The sequence below is a fragment of the Durio zibethinus genome, chromosome 17, assembly GCF_047325235.1.
Source record: "Durio zibethinus cultivar Kanyao isolate XHJ-2024 chromosome 17, ASM4732523v1, whole genome shotgun sequence".
Taxonomy (NCBI): Eukaryota; Viridiplantae; Streptophyta; class Magnoliopsida; order Malvales; family Malvaceae; genus Durio; species Durio zibethinus.
In genome coordinates, this window is record NC_143178.1 from 532,565 (window position 1) to 539,398 (window position 6,834).

General features: G+C 36.3%; 2 pseudogenes; both read left to right on the forward strand.

Moving 5' to 3' along the window:
- Positions 1-2,784: 2,784 nt before the first annotated feature.
- On the forward strand, positions 2,785-2,939 carry LOC149513924 (5.8S ribosomal RNA; annotated as a pseudogene).
- A 229-nt stretch (positions 2,940-3,168) lies between these two features.
- Positions 3,169-6,471, forward strand: LOC149513925 (25S ribosomal RNA; annotated as a pseudogene).
- Positions 6,472-6,834: the final 363 nt, after the last annotated feature.

Below are 6,834 nucleotides of genomic sequence, written 5' to 3' on the forward strand. Positions count from 1 at the left end.
GATAATGAGGTCTTTTTTATTTAAGTTTAATTTCTTAAAATTTATTTTAAAACATTTTTCTCTGTTTCGAAATTAACATTATTATTATTATTTCTTATTCTATAAAGTCTCCAACGCTTTGGTGAAATTTATAGAAAATCACTACTTAGAAAATATTTCGAGAAAATTGACCATTCACAAAATTCTCGAAACTTCGTCATAAGATATTTTAATTATTTATTTAAAAAAGATTTTAAGAACATCCTGACTCTTTGGTGAGTTTCCAAAATTTTGAACAAATTTTAAGATTATCCCGACTCTTCGGTGAAATTAAAATATTATGGTTATTTTAAAATTTTGTATTATTTATTCTTTAATTACTTTTTTATAAGAAGAATTTTAGATTATCCTAACTCACCGGTAAAATTTAAATATTAATCTCTTGTTTATATTGAAGAAAATCGAACTCTTTCAATTTTCTATATTTTTAAATATTCAAAATATCAATTATTATTGTTTTCATTTTTTATTATTGTTTTACATTGTTTAAATCAATCTTTATTTTAGTGAAAATAATTTTGGATTATTCCAACTCTATGAGGAAATTCGAAAAATTATTTTTACTTGCAATAATTAAAGAAAACTAAACTCTTTTAACTTTCTCTAAAAATTACATTTAAAAGATTCATTTAAACAATTTATTTTTTTATTTATCAATTTTTATTTATTTTTTAGCAAAAATTATTTTTTTAAATTATCCCAACACTTTGGTAAAATTTAAATAATATTTTTGCTTGTAATAAAATTTATTTCCTTTAAGTAGTCATTATTATTAAATTATTTATTTATATTTTTTAAGTCTTTATTTTATTTCAGTTTCATTTTTTATTCTATTTATTTATTTGTTTTTTAAAAAATTATTACCAGTAAAATATAAAATAACAATAATAATAAAAAAACATAAAAATCAACATAAAAAATAAAAATAAAAATCAAAATGGAAAATAAAAAGAAAAAGAAAAACCTACGAAATGGGTCAAGTTAGCGCGGGTCGAGTTCGGTCCAGATGTCAAAAATGACATCGTTTTGAAGGGCCTATAAAAGGCTTGTTTTTGGTTTTTTTCTTTATTTTCTCTTTTCCCCTTTCTCTCTCTACCCAGAGCTCCTCTCTCTAGAAAACCTAACCCCTTCGCTGACCACCATGGAGCCAATTTTCGATCAGTTGCTGTCGTGCACTGATGGCCGAAAACTTCAAAGTGCCGAAAAATTCAAAGATTCCCAAATTTCATGGTTAAAAAATTCAACGGTCACCAAAAAATTCAAACTTTTTCCAGATTTCGATGCGAAAAATTTCAACGGTTGTCGAAAAATTCAAACTTTTCCAATTTCTAACGACCCAAAAAATTTTTCAAAAATTCCCAAAAATTCCCCCAATGATCCTTTTTTCTTTCTAAACACCTTTCCAAGCCCAAATTTTTCAAAAAAAAATCTACAACTTTCTGGATTGAGAATTTCATTCTTGAAAATTATTTTTTTGTATTTGCTGTTGTTTTTTTTTATTGTGTGTTTTCCCTCTTATTGTTCTTCTTTTTTTTTTTGTCCATTCCTTATAGAGATTAGCTCTATTTATAGAGCTTTTGAGATTCAAGATCCCAGGTCTTCTGGATACTTTTGTGGAAAATTTGGCTATCATCCGGTGACTTTTGGTCACCGGATTTCATTCTACCATGTTAGGCAGTGTCAAGAAGAAATTTGGACCACTCTAGCAGCTTGATTTCAACTGCTAGAGTTGAAATCAAAGATTTTTTTTTTTATTTTTTTCCTTTTATTTTAAAGATTGATAATAACAATAATAATAATGATAAACAAAATTATATAATGATAAAAAAATAGAAAAATTATATAATAATAATAAAAAAAGTAAAACAAAATTGGTGCCTATAGGGACGATTAGGGGCATCATATTTAATAGTCAGAAGTGAAATTCATGGATTTATGAATGATGAACAATTGCAAAAGCATTTGCCAAGGATGTTTTCATTAATCAAGAATGAAATTTGGGGGCTCAAAGACAATCAGATACCATCCTAGTCTCAACCATTAATGATGCCAACCAGGGATCAATGGATGTTATTTTAGGACTCCGTCAACACTTTATGAGAAATCAAAGTCTTTGGGTTTCGAGTGAGTATGGTCTCAAGGCTAAAACTTAAAAGAATTGATAGAAGGGCACCATCAAGAGTGGAGCTTGCAGCTTAATTTGACTTAACATAAGGAAACTTACTAAGTCTAGACATAGTAAGGATTCATAGACTTAGAGCTTATTCTTGATTTTATGGGTGATGGTGCATGGCTAATCTTAGTTGGTGGAGTGATTTTTCTAGTTAATTTCATTAATGAATGAGAGCTCAGCTTGTGATGTCATAAGAAGTCCACTAAACCTTATCATTTAGAGGAAAGAAAAGTATAAAAAGGTTTTAATAGGTGGACCTACGAAAGGATCATTGTTGAAACCCACTTAACGAAGGACCTACAAATGTTTTAATGAAACACCGAGAGGGCAAGGATGCCTCCGTGCCCTGAGCCTCATGCTTCTTCTGGCCTTAGACATGTATGACAGTCACTTCATTCTGGCTCCCGAGCAAGTGAAACAATTAGTATCATCACTCAAGGCTAAATAACAAATCCCCAACACAAATCCCACTAAGAAACCATAATGAAAAAGAGTGTGTGTGCTATCGCCATCCCATTTGTAGTGCATGCACGGGTGGCACTATGACTCTTTTTGTCATGAAAAACCAAAATGAGTCTCGACAATGGATTTCTCAACTCTCACATTGATGAAAAATGCAATGAAATATGATACTTGGTGTGAATTATGGAATCCTATGAACCATTAATTCTTTGAATGCAAGTTGCACCTTTAACCATTATGCCAAGGGCATGCCTGCTAAGCTACCATGCATCATCACCCTTTCTAACCTCCCACCCATTGGGTTTCTAGTAATAGGGTAAAAAATGGCCTCCAGTGATCTCATCTATAGTGGTTGGCCTAAAAACAAGTCCCTGGCAATCAAAGCCCCATGACCATCAGTGCTAAAGCTCCTAGTGTGAATCATCTCCGGTGACATGCACTCATCCAACTGAACCTATTGAACACTTCACATCACTCAGTCAATGTTCACATCGTGACCCTAGGTCAGGTAGGATTACCTGTTGAGTTTAAGCATATGAATGAGCAAAGGAAAAGAAACTTACCAGGATTCTCCTAGTAACAATGAACAAACTACGAAAAGCCCAGCTTGAAAATTGGTAACTTTTGGAGTCTAAATTATAGTCTGGTGAAGCATCCTTAGTGATGGACTAGGCCTAAGTCCCATAGAAAAAGGTGTTAGAGAGAGTGAGAGTCCAGTTGTGCTTGGATCCTATTACACCATGAGACTCTATCTACGAGTTAGGTTGTTTAGGACTACAGCCCTAATCAGGTGGTAAATTTCATCCATGGTTGAATATGAGTGAGAGACCAATAGTGAAGAAGTACTACAAGGGAAAGATGAAAAGGACTTTAAAAAGAGAGTCAAAGAGTGCTTGAAATTATCGAAATGGAAATGAATAGAGGATGATGATGCATCCCAGTTAGATGTGGAATGGTGAGAGCCAGACCATTAATTGGCTTAGGGCATGGACCAACATGTGTCCCAGTGGTTGTCCAACCTTGGGCTTTCGATATGCCCACGGAGACATTGTCGCTATGATCATGGAACATAACACACATCATCTCAACATGCCTCGACACTCATGCGCTCATGGCATCAGCCTGCGAGCTCCCTATCTAACTTGTCTTGAAACGTAGACCAAGAAGTGTGACATCTGTGCAAGTTAACGTGCTAGATAACCTATAAAGTGCAAGGAAGTTGGTTAATGGGATCCCTCACAGGTGTACCACCGACCAACCTTGATCTTTTGAGAAAAGTTTGAGTGTGAGCTTACCTGTTAAAGTGAACTATGCCTGAGTGGGGCTAAGCCCACAATGATACTGATATGTAAATTATTCATCTAACTTGGGTATAAGGGTGAAAGAATAATTGAACTATCTAGTAGCTAGTTCCCTCTAAAGTTTCCTTTAGGATAGATGGAGCCCTTAGCGAGTTCTATTGGGTAAAGCCATGGTTAGAGGCATTGGGGCACAATGCCCTTAACCTATTCTCAAACTTTAAATAAGTAGGATGATGCAGCTACTTCATTGAGATGCTCCATGGAATTGAGACCTCTAAAGGGGCCATTTTGGGTAAGTAGAACTGGTGACATAGGATGAACAAAAAGTTAGGTTACAGTGCCTAATTGTGCGCTAACCTAGAACCCTCGAAGGTGTTAGTCGATTAAGATAGTAAGACGGTGATCATGGAAGTCAAAATCTTATAAGGAGTATGTAACAACCCACCTGTCAAATCAACTAGCCTAAAAAATAAATGGTGCTTAAGCACGTGACCTATACTAGATCATCAAGGCAAGGGCCAAGCCTTGATGAGTAGGAGGGTATGATGGTTGCTGTAAAACTCAGTGCACAAGCTTGTGCAAAGAGACTATTGGTGCAGATCTTGGTGGTAGTAGCAAATATTTAAATTAGAACTTTGAAGGTCAAAGAAGTGAAAGGTTCCATGTGAACAACACTTGCACATAGGTTAGTCGATCCTTAGAGATGGGTCAAATGTGAGTTTGAAAGGAAATTGAGTTAAAATTTCTAAACTGGGACACAATGGCTAACAGCAACATTAGGGATTCCAAAGACATCGATGGGTGCTTCAAGAAGAATTATCTTTTCTATTTAATGACCTGCCTACCCTAGAAACAACTTAATTGGAGGTAGGTTCCATTGGCTAAAAGAGCAACGCATGTCACATTATGTCCTGTTTGTCCTAACAGCCTTTGAAAATATAGAGGAGTGAGTGCTATTCATGCCCAGTTGTACTCATAATTGCATGGGTTTCCAAATTGAACAAGCTCTAATCGATGGAACAATGTAGGTAAGGGAAGTCAGCAAAATGGATCTCTAACCTTGAGAAAAGGATTGGCTCAGAGGGTTAGGCATGGGGGTCCTAGTCTTGAACTTTTGGCTACCAATGCATTACTCAAGCTGCCCCCATGATGAGAGTAATTCAATGCATGTAGGCTTAGGGATGCACTAGGAATGGCTCCTTCGGGGGCCTTCCCCAACTGATGAATAGTCAATTCAAAACTAGTATGGACTAGGGGAATTTGACTGTTTAATTAAAATAAAGCATTGCGATGGTCCCTAGGGATGCTCACTCAATGTGATTTTTGCCCAGTGCTCTAAATGTCAAAGTGAAGAATTTAAACCAATCGTGGGTAAACGGTGGGAGTAATATGACTTTTTTTAGGTAGCCAAATGCCTATACATCTAATTAGTGACACACATGAGTGGATTAACAAGATTCCCATTATCCTTGTTGACTATCCAGTAAAACCACAACCAAGGGAAATGGTTTAACAGAACCAGCAGGAAAAAAGACCTAATTGAGCTTGACTCTAGTCTAACTTTGTGAAATGACTTAAGAGGTGTAGGATAAGTGGGAGCCCTCTGATGAAATTGAAATACCATTTCTTTTAATGTTATTTTACTTATTTCATGAATCAGAGACGGGGCACAACCCTTTTTTTTAGACATAAGGCCAGCCTCGGTTAGTCAATCTAGGTAGAAGACGTTGTTAGGTGGAGAGTTTACTGGGGCAGCACATCTATTAAAAGATAACATAGGTGTCTTATGATAATCTCAACGAGAACAAGAATCTCATGTGGAACAAAAGGGAAAAGGCTCATTTCATTCTGATTTTTCTTTACAAATATGAACCATGAAAGCATGGCTTATCGATTTTTTAGACCTTTAAAATTTGAAGCTAGAGGCATTAAAAAAGTTACCATAGGGATAATTAGCTTGTGGCAATGAAGTATTCATTAGCAACATTGCTTTTTGATCTTTCGATTTAGCTCTTCCCATCATTGTGAAGCAAAATTCTTTAAGTGTTGGATTGTTCACCCACCAATATGAGATGTGAGATAGTTAGTTTTACCTTACTGATAGCAATGTTGCAATAGTAATTCAACCTAGAATGAGAAAAACTGTTGATTCGTGCAATTAGTCATCGTGCTTGGTTGAAAAGCTAGGGGCAAGAAGCTATCATGCATTGGATTATGATTGAATGCCTCTAAGTCAAAATCTAGGCTAGAAGTGATGCATGTGCCCATCAACCAATTGTCGACCTATAGCATAGATGCATGGCCTTCAAGGGCATGTGTCATAGGTGTAGCCCCTACTGCAAACAAGCTACGTAGGCCTCATTGGAGCTTAATTCATACTGAACGACGAGTAGAATCCTTTGCAGATGACTTAAATATGCATGGGGTATTATAAGTGGCAGAGTAGCCTTGCTGCCATGATCCACTAAAATTCAATCCTTTGTCACTTCGATTCATCCCTCCCCCTACACACCCACCAAAGTCCTCTCACTTTATTTTCTTACACTGCATCCCTCTGAGGTTAGAGATGAATGATGTTCTCCATTGCAATTGATTCAGTCAGGTGATGAAATCCTTCATTCGAGCTTCCAAGTAAATGAGGTTCGAATGCCTTTGGTATTTGTTATAAGGATGGGCTTGCCCTTGGTAAGGGCACTTGCCTCAAACTCTCTATCGGTATACATTGTCCCCTAGCATAAGTGTCACGCCATGGGTGGGCTCACCAGCATGCTCACCTGAGGTTGAGGCCCACACACCAGGCACACTGACGGGAGTTAGCGTGCAAGGCCTTGGAGGGAAGGCCAAAATGCTCGCACAGCC